Source organism: Antechinus flavipes, chromosome 1, assembly GCF_016432865.1.
Source record: "Antechinus flavipes isolate AdamAnt ecotype Samford, QLD, Australia chromosome 1, AdamAnt_v2, whole genome shotgun sequence".
In the NCBI taxonomy this organism is placed as follows: domain Eukaryota; kingdom Metazoa; phylum Chordata; class Mammalia; order Dasyuromorphia; family Dasyuridae; genus Antechinus; species Antechinus flavipes.
Window position 1 is genome coordinate 718,962,261 of NC_067398.1, and position 25,327 is coordinate 718,987,587.

Genomic DNA, 25,327 nt, shown 5'->3' on the forward strand with positions numbered 1-25,327 from the left:
TTTAACAACTGGCTCTCCAAACAGGAGACACATTTTAAAGTTTAATCTGTGCTGTTATCACATTCTCCATCACTCACTTAAGTCCAGACAATTAACAAATCAATAAACCAGTCCCTGACTTGCTGCTGATTTTTGGTATAAATGCAACAAGCCCCTCTTGGGAGGGTTGGAGCTGGCTCCGGCAGAGCCATAGGAACGGCGCTCTCCAGGAAGACATGGGACGAGGCAATGGCCCGAGTCCTCCCGGAAGCCTGAAGGATGTACATTTATGACCAAGCAATGAAAGTGCTCCTTTATATAATGGGTTGTAAACTTATGGACATCATTACTGTAAGCAAGTAAGATCTATAAATGGAGATTTTAAAAATTTGCAGAAAGTCAATGATTTAAGAAGCATAGCGAGTTACTAATGGAAACTAGGCCACTTGAGATTAATTGTATAATTCTAATGGATAGCGCTGTGGAGAGTGGAATTGGCCCCCTGATACCGGGCCCCTCGTATTCCCTCCTCCCCTCTGGAATAGAGTAGAGCTGAAACCTTTCCAAAACTCATCCATAAATGAAAGAGGTGAAGTTCCGTCATCAACTCTCTTCCCTGCCCCGCTCCTCTCTGGAGATTTAACCAGCCCCACCTTGGTACAACTAGGCAGTGTTTAGCGCGACATCGTGTCCTTCACATCCATGTAGATTAATTTTCGGCTATTTTAGGAGTCTCCCACTGCATCCCGAGCCATCTCCTCCACTCATCCGGATCTCTATCTTGCCATCGGACCCAGATGGTTCCGGAACTTGTTTGGACTCACAAGTCATGGTATCTCCTCCTGAAATCACGGACCCCTTTGAGAACAAAGGACAAACCACAGCAAGGAGTTCGTGCCAGACAAAAAGAGAGTAATGCAATCACAAGAGCTCAGGGCATTCAGTTGGGCCCTAGCATTTGGATGGGGAGGGAGGTTGACTTTTTGTTTTGATTTTTATGTTTTTTTCCAGCTAAGTCTCGTCTTCCCCTTTTTCTAGGCAAAGATGAAAGATACAAATACAAAGCTTCACGGCCAAGCCCAAGATTCTTAATATAGAAAGAAGCAAATCAAACAGAGGAAACACTCAGATAAAAGAAAGTCAGAGACTATAGGCTGGGCACTGGGAGGGGAAGTCCGAGAAAGAATCAGCCATTCGGAGCTTCTCTAAGTCCTTAAAGAGGCAGGTAAAACTAGTAGTGTTAGTCCAAGTTCTTTGATCCAAGATGCTTACGAGTTTGACAGCCCCTCTTGATCTCTCTCTTGGGTACCATCACTGGGCCCCGTTCTCTAGCTTGGCTTCTCAAGGCCCCCGAGTTGTCTCCCCTCCTGCCATTGCTGCTCCGTTCATGGAATACTAGACTCTACCTCTCGGTATATTCTTTAAGAGTCATTGGGCATCTTTTTCAAAACTCCTGGATCTAATTCAAGATCAGCTTTGTGTGGAGAGCTCGTGAGAGTCCGTGACATTTTCAGGACTAGAGAGGATACTTGTCTCTCGGAAACCAGAATCCCACAATGCCCTTCAGTTCTCATCGCTTTGGTTTAATTATCTAACATTTAGGATTGACAGAAGGCAATCATATCCTCCTATGATGTATCCCTCGGGGCCTCTCTCGGAGCACAAATACTGGGTTGCACGAAAGCACATGGAACTTTTTACTATCTTGGACGATTTGGAAATTTTAAGTCCAATTGGGAATTGACCAAGCGATGATATTAACTCTTTGTCACCAAGATTTTTCTAAGGAATCCTTTCCCGTCCTCACTGGAAATTGGGTAATCATCCTTGCTCCTTTGCTATTCCACTTTTTTTTTGAAAAAACTATGACATGATTGGTCCGATATTGGGAAAGATCTGGAATCTCACCCAGAGACAACCTCCTCCACCAGTGAGCAGTGTAAGACATCAGGCCTCTTCCCCATTCTGTTCCTCATTCTTGTCCAAACCTTCCAAACCTACCTCTCGCTGATAATAATGATGGCATTAGTGTAGGAGGGGCCAAGAAGGGAATACACATTTACACAGCACCTACTACGTGCCAGACACTGTACTCAGTACTTTTTGTTTTACCGATGCTATCTTATTTGATCCTCATAATAAATCTGTACATTTTATAACTGGGGAAACCGAGGCAAGTAGAAATCAAGTGACTTACCCAGGATCATCTAGCTAGAGGCTAGATTTGTATTTAGGTCTTCCTAACTCCATGTTCTCCAAGATATCACCAGTTGCCTGTCAGTCAAGAAACATTTATTAAGCACCTGCTTTGTTACACACGCTGTGCTAGAAACAAAGACAATGATCCCTGCCTTCAAGTTGCTTAAAGTCTAATGGGGGGAAAGAACATATTAAAAAGAAGGGTGGGAGGTACCCAATGGACACTATGATGAAGACCTGTAATGGGGTGGGAAGGGATGAGAGTCTGCCCAACTGCCCCTTAAGGAAATGATCTGGGAAGAAAGCTCCCCCCTACCCTTTCAAATCAGAGCCTCAAGGCAGAAGGAGGGGCCCTCCACAACCCCCCAGGGCAGAATGTAGGAAGGAAGGAGGCAGTTCAGAAGAGGTGTCAAATTGCAAGAAAATGAATTCCTAGAGCCCAGGATAAAGTCCTGGAGAACAGTTAGGTGGGGAGTCCTCAGAAAGGTTTGCACAGCATTAACTTTAGAATCTATTAAGAATTAACAGAGGAGGGCGAGAGGATAGAGCACCAGCCCTGAAGTCAGGAGGACCAGAGTTCAAATGTGACCTCAGACCTTAACACTTCCTAGCTGTGTGACCCTGGGTAAGTCACTTAACCCCAATTGCCTCAAGGGAAAAAAGAACAATTAACAGAGGAGCAGCTAAGTGGTACAATGGATAGAATGGTGGAGCCAGGAGGACCCGAGTTCAAATATGCCCTCAGACACTTGTAGTGGTGAACTATGGCAAGCAACTTAAACGCCTATTGCCTCCTCCCTGCCTCAAAAAAAACACAAAAACAAAAAACAAACAAAAAAAAAAAAACCTCACAGGTGATTCCTGTGAACTTTACAACAACCCATTTTATAGATGAGGAAACTGTGGAGGAGTTCTGAGGTAGTGTCTGAACTCAGGTGTTCCAGATTCCAGGTCCAGCTCCCTATCCACTGAGCCACCCAGTGGCTTCAGTACGTGACTGACTCCCTCTTTTTTCTAGCCGTGACAGCTGAGGCTTTGAGCCATTGGAGAGGACATCTTCATTTGGTCAGAACCAGTATCCTCTGGGAGTATCGAATGGGAGGAGGTTCTACAATCCAGGCACTCTGTTACAGATGAGATCTGCCCCACGGTGCAGAGCCAGGCACACAACATTTGGAGTCAGAACCTGTATTCAAATCCTGCTCCGTCCTATCCAGGCAGACTCCAGCAAGTCTCTTCCATTCAGTTAGACACGAACGTCACATGGACTTGCTGTGGGATGGCCTATATCAGGCCCTTGGCGTGCCATGGTACAGTACTGAGAGACCGTGGGACTTGGAATCCTGAGGGGAGACCTGAGGGAAACACTTACTAGCTGTGGGATGACCCCAAGAGAGTCACTCAATTTCTGTGCCTCAGTTTCCTTATTTGTAAAATAAGATTGTCATGAGGATTAAATGAGTTAATATGGAGTGGAGGGTGGGGGTGGTACAGCATCATATAATGGGTGAGATATGCACAGACTAATGCTGCCTTGGCTGGATACCCTAAGAGACATCACCCTCACCCAAATGGTCTATGTCCATACTCATGAACTCCATTTTTTTGCTATTTATTATTTTAATTTTAGTTTATTTTTATTTTCTCATTCCATCTCTCCCTGTGTCTTAGAACCTCCAGCCCCGTTCTTGGTCCTTACTATGATCTCTGATCTCTCTGCCCTTGAATATATCCTTAGGCCGTCACCCCTCTACCAGCTGAACTCTTCTCCCTTCCCCAACTGGACCTCTTGGAAAACCTGTTCCACGCCACACTGTGCTCTGCTCTCGAGCCCCTGGCTGCCTTGGTCTGTGGTTGATCAAGCATTGCCGAGCTTCATCCTTGGAAGACTGCACCATCATGTGTTGAAAAGACCTGGGTAAGGTTAATAATTATGTCAACTGTCGTCCACTACAAATCAGTTACAAGATCTCAACTGGGCTCTCTCTGCAGCAAGGCAATCCTTTTTTCTCCGTAATCCATTCCCTGAGGCAGGCAGGTGGTGCCATAGTGCACAGAGCACTGGGCTTCAAATCAAAAAGACCCATCTTGATGATCAAATCTGACCTCAAACACTTCTTAGCCGAATGTAAATCTAGCTCAGATGGTTCTTAGCTGTGTGACCCTGGACTTAACCCTGTTTGCCTCAGTTTCTCATCTGTCAAATGAGCTAGAGAAACACAATATAGTAAATCGCTCCCATATCTTTGCCAAAAAAGCCCCAAGTGGGGTCATGAAGAATTAGACACAACTGAGCCACAATCAATTCGCTCTTCTCAGTCACTACAGCAAATCTTCCACTCTTCTCATCCCTCTCCAATGTATGTCTCTCTCACTCCCCTTCCTCTCAGCTGAGAGCATAGGCTCGTACTTTAATGACAAAAGGGGGCAGCTGGAAAGACTTACATGAACTGATGTTGAGTGAAGATTTACACGAACTGATGCTGAAGAGAACATTCTACACAGTGACAAAGATGATGTAATGAGCAGCTGTGGTGGAGTTGGCTCTTTTCAACAATGGGGTGATTCAAGGCAGTTCCAATAGACTTGTGCCATCCACATCCAGAGAGAGAACTATGGAGACTGAATGTGGATTAAAACACAGGATTTTTAAGCTTTTTGTTGCTTGTTTTTTTCTCTTTTGATCTGATTTTTCTCGTACAACATGACAAACATGGAAATGTTGAAAAGATTTGCATGTATTTAACCTATATTTAACCTATATCAGATTGCTGGCTGTCTTGGGGAGAGGAAAAGTAAGGGAGGGACAGAGAAAAACTTGGAACACAAAGTTTTGCAAAAATGAATGTTGAAAACTATCTTTACATGTATTTGGAAAAATAAAATACATAAAAATACAAATAAAATACATAAAATAAAACACAAAAAAAATTTAAAAGGGGGTCAGTAATAGGAGGCTCCTTATCTCCTTCTCCTCTCACATCACCTAGATGTCTTCTATTATTCTCTCCTCCTTCTCTCTGGTCTCCCACAAAGAGATGGCCCTCCTTTCCAAGTCACACTTCTCTACAAGCATAAGCAATCTCACTCCATCCGGTCTTCTCCCCAGCTTGTCTCTTCTATCATCCCCATTCTCATTTATCTTCTGTCCCTCCCTGTCTACCAGCTGCTTCTCTAATGCCCTATGCCTGTTTCTCCTTCCTCAAAAAAGCCCTCCCTTGATTCATCCATCTCTGTTAATCCAACCCACTTATCTCATGCCTTTGGGGATTAAATTCTTTGAAAAAGCCATCTCCTTCCCTTCCTCTGATTCTCTCCCGGGTTCCCTACAATCTGGCTTCCAGTGTCATCCTTCAATTAAAACTTCTCTCTCCAGAGTTACGAGGGATCTCCAAATGGCCTAGTCTAATGGCCTTTTCTCTACCCTCATCATTATTCTCTACAGCCTTTGACATTGTATCTCACTGTCTTCTCCTGGATCTTCTCACCTCTCCTGGTTCTCCTCCTACCTCTCTGCTTCTCCTCAGTCTCATTTGCTGGATTTTCATTAAGGTCACACCCACTAACTCCGGATATCCCCTCAAGGTTTTGTTTGGGGTTCTCTTCTCCATGTCTATATTTCCTTGACCTCCCCCACCATGGACTCAATTACCTCTAGAGTGTCACCCTTCCCTCTCCTCTATTAACCAGAGACAAAGGCCTTTCATTCCGTTCCTCACGCGCAACTCTACAATCCCCATGTCATTTCGCTGGCCTTCACCCAAATTCTGTTGTAATAGGAGAGTCACCTGACAGTGGCTTCTGGAGATCTGACCCAGACTTGAAGAATGGATCTCTTCACGTGAGAGGATGACACAAGGAGACCAAGAGGCCGTTGCTGTTCTCTGACATCTCTGACCAAGAGCTGTTGCATGTCTGACCTCTCTCCTCTTCCCTCTGCCTCCAATTTATCTCATTCCCAGTCCACAAGCAACACCTGTGTCGGCAAAGGCTGCCTTATAACTCCTTCGGATCTTATGATCCACAGCTGTGGATGCTCTGGGACAATTGACCTGCCCCTTTAACAAAATTCCACTTTCTCCAAGAGGCTTTTCCAGTCCCCTACACTGTTGATGCCTTCCTTCTTGGATTAACTACAATTTACCTAGTATCTAACATTCAATAAATGCTTATTGTATCTCATTTGAGGCATAATGGGGATGATGATGCAGTAAAGAGACCTAATTCATGTCTTCTTTAAGACTACAGAAGGAGCTATATCTCAATGAGGGAATACCTAATGAGAGAGGAGAGTATCTGAATTGTCTGCCACAGGGTACCTGCTTTTTTTTTTAAAAAAAAATGCAAATAGTATTTTATTTTTCCAATCCCATGTAAAGACAATTTTCAACATTCATTTTTAATAAGATTTCGAGTTCCAAATTTTTCTCCCTGCTCAAGATGGCAAGCAAGCTGATATAGGTTATTAGGATATGTACAATCCTGTAAAACTTATTTCCTCTATACTGCAACATATCAAACATATAAAGGACTGCTTGCCATCTAGGGGAGGGAGTGGAGGGGGGGAGGGGAAAAAAATTGGAACAGAAATGAGTGCAAAGGATAATGTTGTAAAAAAAAAATTACCCTGGCATGGATTCTGTCAATATAAAGTAATTATTAAATAAAAATTAAAAAAAAAACTTATTTCCTCATTAGTCATGTGATACAAAACAAAACAAAACAAAAGAAACAAAAACAAAACAAAACAAAAACACCAAACCTAAAGAAAGTGCTTTAGTCTGCATTCAGACTCCATGGTTCTTCCTGTGGATGTGGATGACATTTTCCATCCTGAGTCTTTTAGAATTGTTTTGGATCACTGAATTGCTGCAAAGAACTAAGTATGTCATCGTTGATCATTGTACACTGCTGCTGTTATTGTATACAGTGTTCTCCTGGTTCTGCTCACTTTACTTTGTATCCGTTCCTCTCAGTCTTCCCAGGAATCTTCCTGCTCATCATTTCTTATTGCACAACCGTGATACCCCACGACAATCATGTACCACAACTTGTCCAGCCATTCGCCAATCGATGGGCAGCCTCTAAATTTCCAATTCTTTACTAACTACAAAAATTGTGGCTATAAATAATTTCCTTGAGCGACTAGCTCATTTCTTCTCTGATGATTTATGGTATAATCTGCCAAAAGGTTGCCAACTTAGCCCTTTAAGAAGCCAAACAACTTGCTAATACCTTTTGTAAAAAGTCTCCTCTAGCTGTGTGACCCTGGGTAAGTCACTTAACCCTAATTGTCAAAGGGATAAAAAAGTCTCCTAACCTCTACCCAGCTACATGCCTTCAAGTTGCAGTGTTGGGGAAGTCTAAAATGAAAGCTGGGGGATGAAATATGATTCAAGAGTATTTCTAAAAATAGAAAAAAAATATACCTCTTTCAGTAAATTACTAATTATTTATTAAGGGTGTCCTATGTTCTGGGCACTGTGCTAAGCACAGGGATACAAAAAGACAGTCCCCTCCCCTCGAGGAGCTGACAATCTAGCCCTACTTCCTATCTGGAGTTTCTCCTTTCCCAGAAACAGTTGCTGACATTCACAGGAGAGTGAATCAGCATACCATGATGACATAGTTTATTATATTATATTGCATAATATATTATGTATTATATTATTATCACAGAGAAAATGAGAAGAAAAATTTAATGAGTCCTAAACGAAACTCTCCTCCTCCAAATGAATTCTGAAATTTCTCCCATTTATCTTCCCAGATGCATCCATCATCACGAGAGGAGCAGTCCCATCTCCCCGTTCTTACACGTCATGGAAACAATTAAAGATTGGGTTGCACATGTGCATTCCCTCAAGGGTCAGGAACAAAGGAAAGGCAAGGGAGGAGAAGTGGGAGGGAGATGGCTTCCCTCCTTCTTGCCAGCTGATGGCATTTTGGGGGTACTGAATCTCCCCCCACCCACCCCTTGCTTAATAGTATTTTTTTCCAATTATATGTTTTAAACATTTATTTTCATAAGATTTTTAAAACTTTTTATTTTCAAACTATATGCATAGTTTTCTTTCTTTCTTTCTTTTTTTGCTGAGGAAATTGGGATTAAGTGACTTTCCCAGAGTCACACGACAGCTAGGAAGTGTTAAGTGTCTGGGGTCACATTTGAACTCAGATCCTCCTGACTTCAGGGCTGGTGCTCTATCCACTGCACCACCTAGCTGCCCCTATGCGCACAGTTTTCAACATTTACCCTTGTGTTCCAAAGTTTTTCTCCCTCCCTTTCCCCCATCCCCTCCCTTAGCAAGTAATCCAATATATGCTAAATGTGCAGTTCTTCTCTACACATTTCCACATTTATCTTGTTGTTTAAGAAAGAACAGATCAAGAAGGAAAAAATGAGAAAAAAAAGCAAGCAAACAGACAACAGGCAAGATGAAAATACTGTGTTGTGCTCCACATTCAGTCCCCAGTTCTCTCTCTGGGTGCAGACGACTCTCTCCATCCCAAGTCTATTAGAACTGGCCTGAGTCGCCTCATTGGTGAAAAGAGCCCCATCCTTCACCTTTGATCACCACATAATTTTATTGTTGCCATGTGCAATGATCTCCTGGTTCTGCTCACTTCCCTCAGCATCAGTTCCTGTCAGTCTCTCCAGGCCTTCCTGAAATCCTCCTCCTGATCGTTTTTTACAGAACAATAATATTCGATAACTTTCATATACCATAATTTATTCAGCCATTGCCCAGCTGACGGGCAGCCACTCAGTTTCCAGGTCCTCACCTCTACAAAAAGGGCTGCCACAAACATTTTGGCACACGTGCGTCCTTTCCCCTTTTTTAACTTTCATAAGAGTCATTTCCAATTTGTTTCTCTCTTTCTCCCTTCCCTCCTTCCTCTCCAAGACAGCAAACAACCTGATAGAGATTATTTTTGTACAATCACATTAAACACATCTCTACATTAGTCATGTTGTAAAAGAAGAATCATGACAAAAGGGAAAACCCACGAGAAAGAAAAAAACAACAAAAAAATGGTGAAAAGTCCACTGTGCTCTGCTAGACTCCATCGTTCTCTCTCTGGAGATGGGCGCCATTTTCCAGCTTTCATTTTTTGGAATTGTCCTAAATCACGGTATTGCTGAGAAGAGTTCGGTGGCATTTGGAATAATCGCCGGTCCCCGGAGCTCCCTCTCCAGACTTGGTCTCCAGATGGGTCAAAGAAGAACTGGTCTGGGTCTCAACTCATCCTCCTTTATGGATTCAGGCATTTCTTTTCTTTCTTTCTTTCTTTCTTTTTTTTTTTTTTTTGCTGAGGCAATTGCGATTAAGTGATTTGCTCAGGGTCACATGGCTCGGAAATATTAAGGGTCTGAGGTCAGATTTGTATTCTTGTCCTCCTGGCTCCCAGGGCCGGTGCTCCATCCTGTGCCATCTAACTACCCCTCCTTTATTGAACATAGGGAAAATAGGAGAAATGGGAAAACCCTACTGTCCCAACTGTCAATGGGAACTCTGCTCACTGCCCTTACAGCTCCTTCAATCCCAAGTCATCCACTACAGAGTCTCAGGCTTTGGGTCTCCTGGGTTTGGCTGGCCTGATCCCAATGTCACTGGATGCTTGTCTTCTAGCACTGGTTCCGACAACCTGTTGAGTGCCCCCATGCTAGATGTGGCAAGTGGGGGGTCCTGAAGCTCAAGGAAGGGGCTCGGCCTGCTTGAAATGGTTCCCTGGGCTCCACATGGCAAAAGGAGAATCTCAGGAATAAACTGAAGGTAGGTATATTAGCCCCATTTTACATAGGGGGAAACTGAGGCAGGAGCAGTTAAACGAAGTGCCCAAGATCTCATACCTTGTAAAGGGTGAAACCTGTATTCAGACTGGTTGGAGTCCAAATCTAGGGCTTTCTCCATTACTTCACACTGTTTCCCCTGCATATTTATTGACAAATAACAAAGGATATCCCACAATGCATCCTCTCTGCAGATAGAAATTACTATTGCCCTGTCTAAAATTGTTTTTACATACCCAGATAGATCAACGAATCTATGATCCCTATGGAAAGGGGAACCATCTGTGGACAGATCTCATCGCTCCCTCCACAGGCTGGCTAAAATCTACAGGAAGCTTTCCTGATAATCCCAGTGTCTTCCCTCTGACGCTGACTTCCAGATTTTCCCATCTATATAAAATCTAGCTTTTTGCATGTTGCTTCCCCTATTAGATTGAGAGCTCCTTGGAGACAGGGCTGTCTTTCTATCTCTAGCTCTTGATGGAGGAAAAGATGAAGGGAAAGGTACAAGCACTTATTAAATGCCTACTGTGTGCCAGGTACTACATTAAAGGCTTTACTATTATTATCTCATTTGATCCTTACAACCACCCCGGTTGAGAAGAGATAAAATGTTATCCCCATTTAACAGAGAGGAAATTTACAAAGAAACACTTTAAGTGACTTGTCCAAGTTCACACAACCAGCCCGTATCTGAGGAAAGACTTCCCTCTATCCAATGCCCCACCTAGTTGCCTCATACTGCATGTGCCTGGCACATAGTAGGCCCTTAATAAAAGCTTATTGACCGAATTCCCTGCCTTCTAGGAGAGGAGGCAGCTTTCCTTTTCTTTTTCCTCCCTAGCAAATTCTGGTTCACCAGAGAGATGAAATGGCATTTTAGAACCATTTACTACATAAGCAGAGTAGAAAGTGGGGCATAATTGGGGCAAAGGAGAAGTTATCTTCAGAGTGGTCTCAGAATAATTGAGGGAGCAGAGGCTACTATTACCTGGGATTGGGGGCTATCATTTCATGTTTATTAAGAACGTAGAAATAGATTGTAATATGGGTAATAAATACCCCATGAGCTCTTGATTAAGGAGTCCATAAGGCATGGCGTTATTTTATAACTAAGTTATGGCACCATTAAAACACACACACACGTACACACACGCACGCACACACACACACACACACACACACACACACACACACACATACACAACTAACCTGCATAAATCAGTTAAAGGAAGCATTGGTATGGATCCCAGGGCCCAGTGGCAATGTTCCCGCTTAACTGGTCCCGTGGGCAGCTCTACAGCACACAAATACCTCTGAGGAATTCATTTCTCTTTGCTCCTTCCCAGGTGAAAGCAAATAGAGGCAGCCTGGGGCACGGTGGGGAGCAGGCCAAGTCTATCCAAGGTGACTTTTCTGCTACCCAGCATCCTCTTGGTCTTTATATCCAACCTTCCCCCACCTTCCCTCAAGGAGAGGAGGAAAGACTGGCTCCAGCCATTTTTGATTGATTTGCATGCGGACTGAATGAAAAAATGTCCCTCAATGTACCACCCTCAAACAGGCATTTATCGAACACAAGACTTCCCTCCTGTGATGGGTATTTTCACAATAATGTAGCTCTTTAAAGCTTACAGAGCACCTTTACATACATCATTGCCCCTGTAATAAAGTAAAGGTAGGTATATTAATCCCATTTTATATAAGGGGAAACTGAGGCAGGGAGCAGTTAAATGAAGTGCCCAAGATCTCATACCTTGTAAAGGGTGAAACTGATTGGAGTCCAAATCTAGGGCTTTCTCCATTACTTCACAACTGTTTCCCCTACATATTTATTGACAAATAACAAAGGATATCCCACAATGCATCCTCTCTGCAAATAGAAATTACTATTGCCCTGTCTAAAATTGTTTTTACATACCCAGATAGATCAATGAATCTATGATTTTAGCCACTGTGGTCACTTCCTCTAATCCCTGCCAGGATGCCTTCTCATTCATAAATTTCCAGGAGACGCTTGAGTCCTTGCTCTGGTTCCTTTAACATTCAGTCCTCAGTTTGTCCTTTTCTTTATCTTTCTTTCTTTCATTTCTTTTATCCTTCCTTCCTTTTCTCTTTCTTTTTTGCTGAGGCAATTGGGGTTAAGTGACTTGCCCAGGGTCACACAGCTAAGAAGCATTAAGTGGTTGAGACCAGATTTGAACTCAGGTCCTCCTGACTTCAGGGCTGGTGCTCTATTCACTGTCCCAGTATAGCACCATTAAAACACACACACCCAACTAATCTCCGTAAATCTGGTAAGGGTAGCGTTGGTATGGATGTTCCTGCCTCAGTCCCATGTGCAGCTCTGTAGCACACAAATACCCTCCACTCACTTCTTTTCCAGTCATGAATTTTCCCGATAAGTTTACGTATTTATAAAATTATTGTCCTTTCAATTCCAAGATGGCGCCACTGATCACAGTGTTTCTCTGTGTCTTGACCTATGACTCCAGTCACTCTTTGCAAATCTGCCCCCGCCTTGTGGCCAATGGGTAACCCAGCTTCTTCACGTCCTCGCTGCCCGCTGCTATTCTTCAGGTTGGAGTTTTCACTTCTACTGGTTTCCAATGACCCCTGGACGTGAGAGTATCAATCGGAAGTCTCAGAAAGGGGATGAGAAAGACTACAGATATTCCAGAGAGGGCCATGTCCATAGCCACTAGATTTGTGATGTCTTGGTAATAGGTAATGATAAAACTAACCATACTAATGAGCTGTGGACGCTTCCTCCAGGGATGGGAATCGTCACCTCGCCAGTGTAATAGATGATTTTTGTGAGCTGCTGCAGACAAATCCTCTGGTCCTTCTATATTTGCCCGTGCTGGTCTTTCAACAGATGCATTGCCCATTGCTGGTCCCATACCAAAAGCCTACCAGCTTTGTGGGCTACTCACAGATCCCTTCCTGACTTCCATAGCCCTTTGCAGTTAACAAAGTGTTTTCTTCCCAGCTTCCCTCTGGGGTATGGAATAGTTGTGTCACTTGTGACACTGCTAGTAAAGGGAAGAGCCTGGGCTCAAACCCATCCTGACCGGGTCCAGGAAGTCTTTTTCACTAGAACCGGAAGCCAGCCTTTCCTCATCTCCATCTCTCTTCCCCTAGAACTTGGACCCTACCTCTTCACCTTTATATTGCTCAGAAGCAGGTTTTATGCCACCTTTTGGACATCTTCACAACCCTGACTTTATTTCCCCTTTTACATCGCACTAGACTATAAACTTCTTAAGGACATGGTCTGTCTTTTTTTGCTTGTATTCATATTCTGAACCCTTGGCACAGTGTTCTGTCTGTTTCATTCTCTCTTTCTTCACTCATCTATCCCTCTAACCATCCACTTACCCATCCATTTATCCATTCATCTGTTCATCCATTTATCTTTCTATCGGTCCACTTTTTCATCTGTCTACTCATTCTTCCATCTGCTATGTAGCTATGTATCTATCTGTCTGTCTGTCTTTGTCTATCCATCCATCCAGTCATGTATCTACCTAGTCATCTGTCCATCCACATTGCAATCTATACATTCCCTCATCAATCCATCTATCTATCCATCCATCAATCTATCTATTCATCCAGAGATGGGTATTAAAAAGCTTTGAGACACATAATTTCTTAGCAATTTAATAATTTCATTAATATTGCCAACATTTTCATAAAAGGATGGTCAGTTGGTCTCTTAGACTAAAGACAATCATGGAGTCACTCACAGTTTATGTACCCTTGAAGGGTAGATGTTCCCTACGGTGGGAATCAACCTTGGCTGGTTAACAATGAATGAGAGAATGAATATTACAACTAAGGAGTGGACCTGACCTTTGCTTAAGTCATTTACTTTTTAAATTAGTACCTTGGTCTGAACAAGAAAGTTAATCCAACCTCATTATCAGCAATGTCCTTCAAGAGACTGAACTTTTAAAATCATCACTTTAAGAAAAAAAGTGGGGGGGGGGACTCTGTATCTTCCCAAATTATTGGTTATTAACAATAACTTCTTTCATACTTGTCTTTCTATTCATCTGCCTATTTTTATCCACCTATCTATCCATTTACTCATCTATCCATTCTTCTACTGGTATATTGAATCTACATATCACCTCACCATTCCATCGATCTAATCATCTTCCAATCAGCCTATCCATCTATCTATCTATATCTATTTACCCACTCATCTGTCGATTCTTCTACTGATGTATTTATCTATATATCTCCTCTATTTAATCATGCTCCTATCAACCTATCCATCTATCTATCTATCCATCCATCCACTTATCTATTTGCTCAATCATGCACTCATCCATCCACCTATCCGTCCATATAGCTATCCATCTGTCCATCCACTTGTCTGTGTCGAGAGAATAAAAGAAGCATTGGACCAGAAACAGGAAACTTTTTTTCTACTCCCAACCTTCTGAAAGACCTTGCCAGATAAATCTTCCTTCTTCTCTGAATCTTGGTGCCATCATCTATCAAATGAGAGAGGAAGTTTGGACAGTCTATACTTCTTCCTTTACAATCACACATCAGACTCAAGAAGTTCCCAATCTGCATGAACCGTGGAGGAGAGGTGAATTTTCAAGAGCAAACAGCAAGTTCATTAAAACTGCAGATTTTGAAGTTAACAAATTTTTGTTTTAAATCATCACTCAAACTTCCACCTCTGATGCACAGGGACGACACAGCAATTGAGACTGACTCTCAGTATATCCTGGTTCTGTTTTCTCCAATTTACTTTGTTCTGTCATAGAAGAGATATTAGCATGTACTTGACGTGATCTATGATGTGGGATTTGTTGCCAAACGATGGCAGGCTGTAATGTCAGACTAGCTCTCTGGAAGATCTCGGTACCTGTCTGAGTCCTTGATCTTGGGAGAGAAGTGAAGAGGCGGGACCCACGTGGATGGTCAAACATGGAGTCCGTTTATTCCAAATTCTCTCACCTTACATACTCTAATATCCTTCCATAACTGTAGCACACTATGCATAGGGGACCATATAAACAACTTGCTATTGTGTGTAGATGTCTCTTTGCCACTTGGTATTACTCTGCTTTAATTATAACACATGTTGTCACACTCACCCCACTTCTCAGGAAGGCTGAGAGCCCTTGGGGGGAGACGGGGAGCCAAACCAGACACTGTCAGCAGGATTCCTTTTACTGGACTAAAGGGTCTTATCATCGCCCAGGGTTCCCCACTCTCCGTGGCCCTCTACAGCAGGCACCAAAAGTTGGGATTCAGTCATGTGAGGAATTCCCATTGGCCATTTTCTTTGGCAGAAGGTAGATTTGTTTAGGGAAGAAGTCACAGACAAAATGAAGGGAACCAATAGACACCGGGAAGGGTAAATATGAAATAGAGCGGGAGAGCATATGAAAGACAAGTTCCTCACTGGATCTTCTAAATTACCCAGTAGGAAGGGAGCACCCCATGAGGTTGGGGCATGTCCTCAGCTGGCAGGCTAAATCCTGAGAGGGACTCAGCACCCTAAAAGAGTTAGGGCTAAGGAGGAGAAATGGGGTTGGGAAGCAGAGTGGAGTTAGGGGAGATGCCATGTGGCAAGGGGAAAGGGGATGGGGAAAGACAGCAAGGCAGAGCGCTATGGTGAGCCCACCCATAAGAAGGCAGCAACAAATCCATGGACCATGGGTGGTTTTATAGGGAAAATTTAGCCTCAGGGTCTTGATACAACTTGGATTTCTGTCTGGATTATCTTTAGACAGTGGGACCAAGGAACTGAACTGATCTCCATTATCAAAGCCTGCTTTCTGCTTGCCTAAGGGATTATTTCTGATGGATTCTTCTGCTAAGCACCCCTAACATATTGGAGTGTCATCCCTTGTCAGAGGTGTATTTTGGCTCCGCTTCTCGGTCCTGTATATAGGGGTGTGACTGTCAGTGATACACATGCGAAAGCTTGTTGCCAACTACAGATACATAATAATGGCTGAAATTTGAAACAAAAGATTGAGGGAACTTGAGGTGGAGGAGAGGAAGGGAACTCTAGGTGGCGCCATAGTGCACAGGGAGACCGGCTGTGTTCAAATCTGGCCTCAGGCACTTACTATGTGCTCCTGGACAAGTCACTTCATCCTGTTTGCCTCAGTTTCCAGGGTTCTAGAGAGAGCCTGAGTGCTGGAGGCAAACTCTCCACCAGGAGAGAGAAGTTGCCAGAGGCTAAGAAACTCTCCCAGGTAAATCTTGTTCTCCTTATGGGGAGAAAGCAGCCCTGGGCTTCTCCCTAGTCTGATTCACTCCTCCCAAACTCACATTCATACCTGGCCACCTTCGTTTCTGCTCTTCCCCCAGCCCGGAACTCTCCTTCCCTCTGTGAGAAATGGATGGACTTTATTTGGTTTCCACGGTTATGAAAATCAAATTGGAGAAATGAAACAAATTAGAAAATTGAAACCCACAAGGGCATCAAAGAGTGATCTAGAGCAGATATTAGTTATCTTCCCCCAGAAGAATGTAAACTCCTTGGGGGCAGGGGCTGACTTTAATAATGGGGGGGGGAAGAAAGGGAGGGGGGAGCGCCTGAGATTGGAAAGGAAACTTGAGTTCTTTGCCTTTAGTCCTCCCTTGTTATCTTCCTCATCTGGGAATGTTAGCTCCTTGGGGGCAGGGACTGGCTCCTTGGGGACAGGGACTGGCTATGTAATGAAGGGTGGAAATTCAGGTTGTGTAACATAATTATTAGGGAATGGGGGAAGGACTTGGATGTCAGGATAAGAAATAAAATCCTGTCTTTGGAGTTTCTAAAGTTGTCTACTAAGCTAGCATCCATTCTTAGAAGAATATAAAATAAATCTTTCCTGCATTCATCAGTGAGTCACTGGAGTTCTTGGTGAGATAATTCGTTTCTCTCACCTCCGATCCACCTGTCAAGAAGCATCGATATCCTTCCAGATCCTCCCCTAAAGACCCTCAGTAAAGCACACCCTAATCCCTGAGGTGGGGGACAGGAGAACTCCCTAAGTGAAGTTTCCCCTTAGGATAAGGGTCAGGGTCCTCAGACACAGACTCCAGAGATGGTCCGTTCCTCCAAGACTGGGCTCATTTCCGAAACTCATTGGGAGGTTTCCTTGGAAGTGGGGCAGGGAGATAGGGCTGCCTCAGAGAGGAGTTACCTATCCTGGACCCTCACAAATGAGACAGGCATGCGCATTTCAGAGTGGAGTTGTCTCATGGACAGAACACCTTCAGGAATGGGTTATAGGGAGGGTGGATCCCTCAGAGACAAGTCTCTATCTGAGATTCCCTCAAGGTCTGGAGGTCCCTTTAGAGATAGGAAGTTGTGCAGAAATAGGGCCTGGGTTATTCCTCCAGGGATGGAGGCTGTCTCTTTGCAGACAGAATGTGCCCCTAGGGATTAAGAGCCCAAGTATTTCTTATCAGAAGGTTTATTTACCTAAATTCAGAATTTCTTTACTTACCCCTGGGTCAAGGTTCCCTCATAAACTGGGAACTCTCCCAGATGCTAGATGGTGCATTTCTTTCAATCAAGGACAAGCCTGCCGATTTAGCTACTTCCTCCCTGTAAGAGGCAGCCCTCATAGAACGAGTCTCTCACATATGGAGATTGGGTTTATTTCCCTCATAGACGGGATTTCTGAACAGAATCACAGATCAGTTCCCTCAAGAGGCAGCACTCTCACAAGCACCTTCGGAAATGGCGTTATTGGGCTCACAGGTGGTTTTCCTCCTAAATGGGTCTGTTTCCCCCATAAAGTTTCAATTCCTTTATGGCTCAGTTTCCCTCAAGGACAAGGAAGCCCATTATCCCACTCCTTATTATAGGATTTCTTTCTCTCCCGGAGGAATGACTCGCTTTATTTCCTTTGTAGAAAGACCCCCTACCCCAGTGCCGAGCGATTGTTCTGCAGACTCCTTCCTTTCCTCACAAATGGTTCTCCCCCTCCCGAGGTTATTTCCTTTAGAGATGGTTCATGCCTCCCTTAGTCAGGGTTATTTACCTCATACACGATGCATTCCCTCCAAGCTGGCTTTCTTTCCCTCCCTGGGACTCATTTTCCCCATGACTAGGTTTTCTTCCCCCAGGGTTTGGTCCTCCTTGTCCAAGTTGATTTCTTCTCATTTGGGTTTATTTTCCCCACAGACTTTATTTCCCTGATTGGGTCTCGTTTTCCTCGAAGCTGGGGGTCAAGAATGAGAGGATGAAGCCTCACGTGGGGTTCATCCCCCACCCCCGCCCCATTGGGTTGGTTCCCCCCAGCCTCCCACAGCCCGCACAGCAGGGCGTAAGCGCTCAGGGACCATGCGCATCCCCCAGGATCGGGGGGTATTCCCCTCGATCGTCCCGGGACCAAGTTTATTGTTCTCCTGGATGGTTTATTTCCGCACAGCAGGGTGGAATCTCCTCCCCCCAACAAGGTTGGAAAGATTCCCCTCAAAGGTGGTAAATTTCACCCACAGCTAGTCTATTTCCTTTCTTCCTCCCCGCCCCTCACCTTGCAGCCCCGCCCTTTGGTCCCGCCCCTCACCACGCCCCGCCCCTTTCAAGCTCCCAGGGTCAACCGCCAGCGCGAGGCTCTGTACAGAGGGCAGGGAGGCGGGGCCCGAGGCTGGCTGAACGGCGGAAGCTCTGACCAATAGATATCTGACTTCGACGCATGACCCCGCCTTCTCCTCAGTCTCACCAATAGAGCGCCTGGGGGCGGGTCCAATGAACCGTCCCAGGAGGGGCGGACTCCGGGAGAAGGCGGCCGGAAGTCAGAGCGGTTTTGACAGCAGGGGACTGCGCGGAGGAGGCAGCGGAGGTGAGTGTGTGCGGATCGGAGCTGGCCCGGGGGGCCGGGGAGGGGACCCGGAGCGCCCGGGAAAGCTTTCGCCCGTTTCCTGGCATTTTCGTGGCGCTTTCGGGACCTCCTGGCGCAGGCGGGGCAGGGCAGGGCTTGTTTGTCCTCGTCGTCCTAATAATAGCAGCGGCGACATCTGTCCTCACGCCGCGAGGAGGGAGGGGCTGGGGGCAGCGGCAGTAGCAGCATTCCCATTCTACAGGTGGGGAAACTGAGGCTGGGCGAAGTGACTCGTCCAGGGTCACACAGCTAGTGCGAGTCTGAGGCTGGACTCGAACTCTCCTCTTCCTGCTTCCAGCCCCAGGATTACCACCGAGCTGCCCCAAATTATACTGTTGTTTTCTATATCCTGTTACATTTTACGTGTGTGTGTAGTTATTGTGAAAGTAGTACGTAGTGCTGTACTTTACCTCCTTTATCCTATTGGCGATAACCGGGGTACAGCCTTGTGAAGGAGGAATTGTGGGTACTGGCCATCGGGTTATCTGATTAGGTTATGATTGAACACGGCATTATACTATAGTCCTGTAACACAGATGAAAAAGCTGAGGCCCAAAGAAGGCTCAGAATGGATGGGGAGGGGTCTGCCCCTGTGATTGCATCGTCGGAGAGCTCTCTTCCTCAGAGTCTCCCCCAGAACAAAAGGTGATAACATCAGCCCGAGGAGGGTCAGCTGATGAGCACCTGCGGAAAACAGGTCTCTTACCCACTCGGGCCGCACAAATCGCACCTGTAACTGGAAGGAATAAGGCAGCGTCTTTGATCCCAAAAATGGATTGTGGGTCACTTAACGGGCGCCATCTTATGTTAGTCTCCCGACAGTCGGGCAGGGTACGGGCCACAGGTGTTTATCTCTCTTTACAGATAAGGACACTGAGGTTCAGGGAGAGTAGAGAGAGATTGAGGTTCAGGGAATAATAATGGATGATTATTCAAACTGACTTTTTTCTGATTTGTGTTATTGTTTTTCGAATGAGAGACACCTATAGTACGCATCTGCTGGGGTTTTTGTGAGATTCAGATAGCTCAGAAAACAAACAAAGAACACGATAGTAGAATAGATAGTAGTCCCCCTTTTACAGGGGGAGAAAGCGAGACTCGGGAGGGGGAATGACGATAATGACAGATGTTGACACAGCCCAAACCTTGGAATGCCCCGGTGGGGGAGGCGCTCGGGGTGTCTTCTCATTTTAATGATGAAGAAATCAAGTCTGAGGCATCCGATGACTTGCCCATGATCATTAGGGCAATTAGAATCTGGTGTGAGATCTGAACCCGGGCCTTCCTTGATTAGTAAGCTGTGGTCGGAGAGGCGGGGCATCCAGCATCATCACCATTTGACCTTGGGCCTGTCACAGGGTCTACACTTGGGAAGACCTTTGAGAGCAACTCATTCCTGAACAAAAAAATTCCCAGTACAATGTCAGCCAGCTTTTGCCTGGAGACTGCTGCAGGGAGCCCAGTCTTGACCCATCTCTCACAGCAAGCCCACGTGCTTCTTTATAACTCCGGCTCACACTCCATTTGCTTCATTTAAACAGTTTTTAAAGTACCTGCTATGAATAAGCCACTGATATTAGGCCCTGGATTATTTCTAGGGTTTAGCAAAGTAAGTCTTCACCTTTTTTTTTCCTGCTTCATAGCCCATCAGCTATTTGAAGAGAGCTCTTCCCTCTCTATTTTTCTCTCCCTTCCATCTCTTCCCTTTCCCTCTCTCCATCTTTCTCTCCTTCCTGTGTCATAACTTCTCCCAATTAAATATCTCCAGTACATTGACTTAGATGTCTTCCTTTGGACATTTTCCAGCTTATTGATGTTTTTTTTCTAACCTGTAGTACCCAGATATGTGTATACTACTCTGTTGTGTGATATAACCAGGGCAGAAGGCAGTGGGATTTTTAGTGTACCCTCTCTTTCTCCCCCTCCCCATTTTCTAGCAGCTGATGGATAGAAAGCTAGGCTTGGAATCAGGCGATCCGAGTTCAAATGCAGCTTCAGACATTTACTGTGTGACCCTGGGCAGGTCACCCTGTTTGCCTCAGTTTCATCAGCTATAAAAAGGGAATAATAATAATAGTACCTGCCTCCCAAAGCTCTGAGAGTCAAGTGGAATATTTGTTTAAAAAAAAAAAAGTGTGACCCTGGGCAAGTCACTTTACCCCAATTGCCTCAGGGGGAAAAAAGGAAAAAATAAAAAGGCATAATATTAGTAAAAAAAATCATTATTAGCTAATAGTAGATAGCTAATAAGTGCTTATTTCTCCCCTTTCCCCTACCCTCCAGCTCTGGACATAATGCTTCTTACTCTAGCTGAAGGTATAAGTAGGTTGATTTTTTGGCTGTCCAGTCTGCCTTGAGTTTGTAATCCATGAAAGGCTTCTTTGGATGATCTGCTCTCTCTAGCCAGACCTTCCTCATCTGGTTCTTGTAAAGACCCAAGTCTGGCTTTCTTATTCCTTTTAAAGGTCACCGCCTTCTCTTCAGCTCAGGGTTCTAGGTCACCAAGAGCTTTCTGGATCCTGACTCTGTCATGACATGTGCCGGCCACCCCCTGCAGCTCTGGGCATCTGCCAGGTGACAAGCAGACTCCCTGGGCCTTTGCCCAAGTCATTCAGAAAAAGGTCAGGTAGCTTAGAGCCAATCCCTGCTGGCTGCGGGGCCCAGCACCCCCCTCTGCCTCCCCCAACTCCTTGAATGGCCACTCCTAACCCCCTTCCTGGGTTCTGATGTGGCTCTGGTCTCTTATCCATTAGAGTAGCATGGCAGACTTAGCCACTGCTTGGCCGGGGAATGAAAAAGCATTTAAGCTCTCACTAGGACAAAGTCCTCTTACAAATGACTCTGGGCTCACTCACTTGCCCTGAGCTGGATGGAAGGATCTCAGCTTCTTTAGGGCTGGATGGGAAGCCATCTTCTCTAGTATCATTCCCACCAAAAACCCCTTTCGGTTCTGATGTTGGCCTAGTTGATGACTTTTTTGGGGTCCTCAGGCTCGGACTGGAGCACCCCCAAGGACTGCTTCCTCCTTCCCTCTACCCTGGGCCAGAAGTGGGGCTTGGGACCTTGGATTCCTGTCTAGGGTTGGTGACAATGGTGGGGCTGGTATCTTTGCTGAGTGGAAAAAGACGGGGGTGGGGAGAGATAGGGAGACAGCCATCATGGGTGCTTGGGTAAGCCCATGATGGGCCAGGATTTGAGGGCAGCAGAGGCGGTTTGACTGGCTCGATTTCTCTCCCTCAGGGCCTCTTGATTGGCTGGGCCACCCGGGTCTGCCATTTGGTCTTGGTTTGAAAAAAAATGAACCAAATCATAAATGATCAGGCTCACAAACCTGTAGTTTGCAGGCTTGACCCGAGTACTGGGCTGACCTTTGCCCTTTTCAAATCCTCTGGTACAGCTACAGTTCTCCGTGATCTTTCCAAGTTCAGTGACTGGTTTAGTGCCATTTACTTCTATTTCTCCAGGCTGGGGCTGTCTAATTCAGAAAGAAGGGGGAGACAGAGTAACTTTGTCTTAAAATGTGATATTCTTTACATTTTATTGTATTTCTTTTTATTTTGTTACATATTTTCCATTTCCTTTGAATTTGGTTTGGATCACCCTGAGGAATAGTGGTGGGGTAGTAGGGGGGGGAAACACATGTTTGACACAGCTCTTCTCCATCCCTTGAACTCATCCAAGGCAACCTTCCTATTTCCTAATTTATCGGGGTTATGGTTGTAACACCCCATTTGCTATTTTTGCCCTGCCCTTTCCTGCCCAAAGTTTCCCTTGGCAGAGAAAACAGAAGCAAGAGAAGAGCCAACAGCCCTTTGTTCTCTGTTTTCCCATTTGCCTCAGATAATAGTCTAGCCTTTTCTTTAATTCTCTTTGTCTCTTCCTCTCTGCTCCCCCAATCCAGCATAAAGCAATGAACCTTATATATATATATATATGTATGTATGTATGTATGTATGTATATGTATGTGTATATATATATACATATATATGTATGTGTATATATATATATATATATATATATTCCTTAGCCTTCTCCATCAGCCTTCACTTATTTTGAGCTTAAGCACATCTCTTTACATGCCACGCTTCTGTATTAAAGCTCCATTATCTGCCCTGTAATGTAGACATAACCTATATCTTCTATCTTTTTCAAATCGAAGTTATTGGAGAGCACCCTGTGCAACCACATCATTTTCTTTAGATTTGTTGGTTTCCAAATGGGAAGGTACAAGATCCTCCATTGAGATGGAAGGAAAAATATTAGCCCTCGTGTTTATAATTTTTAATCTAAAATCTAAAAAACTTAAATCTTATTCATGTTTTGGACATGGTTTGGCATCGGCTTGGTGTTTCCTGTAGGAAAAGTGGAGATTTGACAAGGGCACCTACTCATTTGTTTGCTTTCATTGTATTGTAGTATTCCCCCGTAAGCAGATTTACCAATTATTTCTCTAGTTTGAACGAAAGTAGCCATCACAAAAATAAATAGATGGTTTAAAAAGACTCTCACAAAGAAACTGGCAACAGAAAATGATACTAATAATTCAAACACAAACAAACAATGGCAGAGCTAATGAATCTATTCCTAGTACAAGCTCCGAGCCATTTTGTGAGATAAAAATATGCGATCAGATAAGAAATGGGATAAAAACAATCAGAAATGAGCAAGATTATTTGAAATATGGATTTACATATATTTTCATTAACAGTGTCCCTCACCCTTTATACTTTGAATTATTAGCTAATGGCAGCATGAAGTGATCACAATGAGCACATTTAAAAACAAAGCTTTTGTTCCAGAAAATGATCTTAGTCCTATCTGCGCATTTGCCACCCAAAACACCTGATTGTCCTGAATAAGTGTTAATTCATTTTGAACCTTTTGACGAGACCATCAAAGAGCAACACCTTCCCATTTCTTTGCAATAACAACTAGTTGACTTACACCAGGGAAGATGGAAATTTACTAGCCAAATTTCTACAAAACCTTTTACATTATGATGGCCTTGGAAAAAAGAATCCTCTTGATTAATTTGGCACCTTTTCTCTTTGGAACTAGATCTTTGCCACATCTTTTTCAGCAGGAATAACCACTCAAAACAAGTATATAAATAAATTCATTTGAAAACTGGGCCTTTCAATTAATTTTCTATAGGAACCGCACAATCTTGCTAAGCCAAGATTTTCAAAAAGATATAAAAATCATTGCCAATAATTTTAAGTAAGTAAAAATATTTTTGTTCTATTATAAATAAAAAAGTGCTTAAAATATTGCTTATATCCTCTATATTTCCTCCTTTCATTTCTCCTTTTGTGTATTTTTAGAATTCTGCATAATACGTTCACACATTAGTACATGCTTATAATTTGCAACAAAGATAGCTTTTAGGAGTACTTACTCAAAAAATCTGCCACAGACACAGGAACTTCGACTTCTCCCTTTGTAACCTAGGACTATTTGACCTTCCTTACAAAATCAGTTGATCTCCCCAACTCCCCAGACTTATCTGATGTTGCCTGATTGCCTTAACTGATTAATTCTAAAGGAGTATTTACTTACTGAGTATTACCTTCAGCTGCTCAAAACTTCTGAGCCAGAGAGATCCCTTAGCCTCAACCTACCTTCTCAGGACCAGGTTTCCAGACATTGTTGCTACTGTGCTTGGATTTTTGTGCCTTCAGAATTTCATGCTTGAAAACTTCCCATCTCTCTCTCCCTGGATGATTTCTCGGTAGAATTTTATTCTATGCAATCCTGTCTATTTTTTTCTTGAACTCTGAAATCTGCTCTCCCAAAATTTTCAGGGCACGTCAGATTGTTTTGCTCTTTTGTCTATTTCTCACAACTTATATATTTAGAGTGGTACTTTCCCAAAGGGAAATAATGGGAGAATAGAAGAAACCATTCCACAACCACAATCTTTTTTTTTTTTTTAATTTTAAATTTTATTTTTTTAGGTTATACATGTACATTTTTTTTTAAACATATTTCTACTTGAGTCCTGTTAGGAGAGAAAAAGCAGAACAATAGGAGAAAAAACTTTAAGAAGGAAAAAACAAAGGGTAACGACCTTATGCTTTGATTTTAATTGCGTCTCCCTAGTTCTTTTTCTGGGTGTGGGTAATAGTTTCCATTCAAAGTTTATTGGAATTGCCTTGGATCATTGAATTGCTGAGAAGAGCTAAGTCTATCATTGTTGACCATCATCACATGATCTTGCTGTTGCTGTGTACAATGATCTGGTCCGGCTCACTTCCCTCAGCATCAGTTCCTGTAAATCTCCCCCAGGCCTTTCTGAAATCCTCCTGCTGGTCATTTCTTACAGAACATTAATGTTTCGTAGCATTCGTGTACCATAACTTATTCAGCCATTCCCCAGCTGATGGGCATCCACTCGGTTTTCATTTTCTTGCCACTACAAACATTTTTGCCCATGTGGGTCTTTTTCCCTTATTTTTGTTCTCTTTTGGTTACAGGCCCAGTAGAGACACTGCTGGA

At 43.9% G+C, this 25,327-nt stretch overlaps 1 protein-coding gene and 1 long non-coding RNA gene across 3 annotated transcripts in view; one reads left to right on the forward strand and one right to left on the reverse strand.

Annotated features, from left to right (window-relative positions):
- Positions 1-15,929: 15,929 nt before the first annotated feature.
- On the reverse strand, positions 15,930-18,756 carry LOC127545752 (uncharacterized). Its single transcript, XR_007949814.1, has 3 exons — positions 18,670-18,756; positions 17,986-18,165; positions 15,930-16,355 (listed from the first exon to the last, which is right to left on the reverse strand). It is a non-coding gene; the product is annotated as an uncharacterized LOC127545752 (long non-coding RNA).
- The window catches only part of TANGO2 (transport and golgi organization 2 homolog), a 154,704-nt gene continuing 148,061 nt past the window's right edge, over positions 18,685-25,327 (forward strand). The window contains exon 1 of one of the 2 annotated variants that reach the window (XM_051973229.1): positions 18,685-18,789. The gene's annotated coding sequence lies outside the window, so the exon portion shown is untranslated. The remainder of the gene's footprint in view (positions 18,790-25,327) is intronic. The other variant, XM_051973227.1, reaches the window with a different exon arrangement.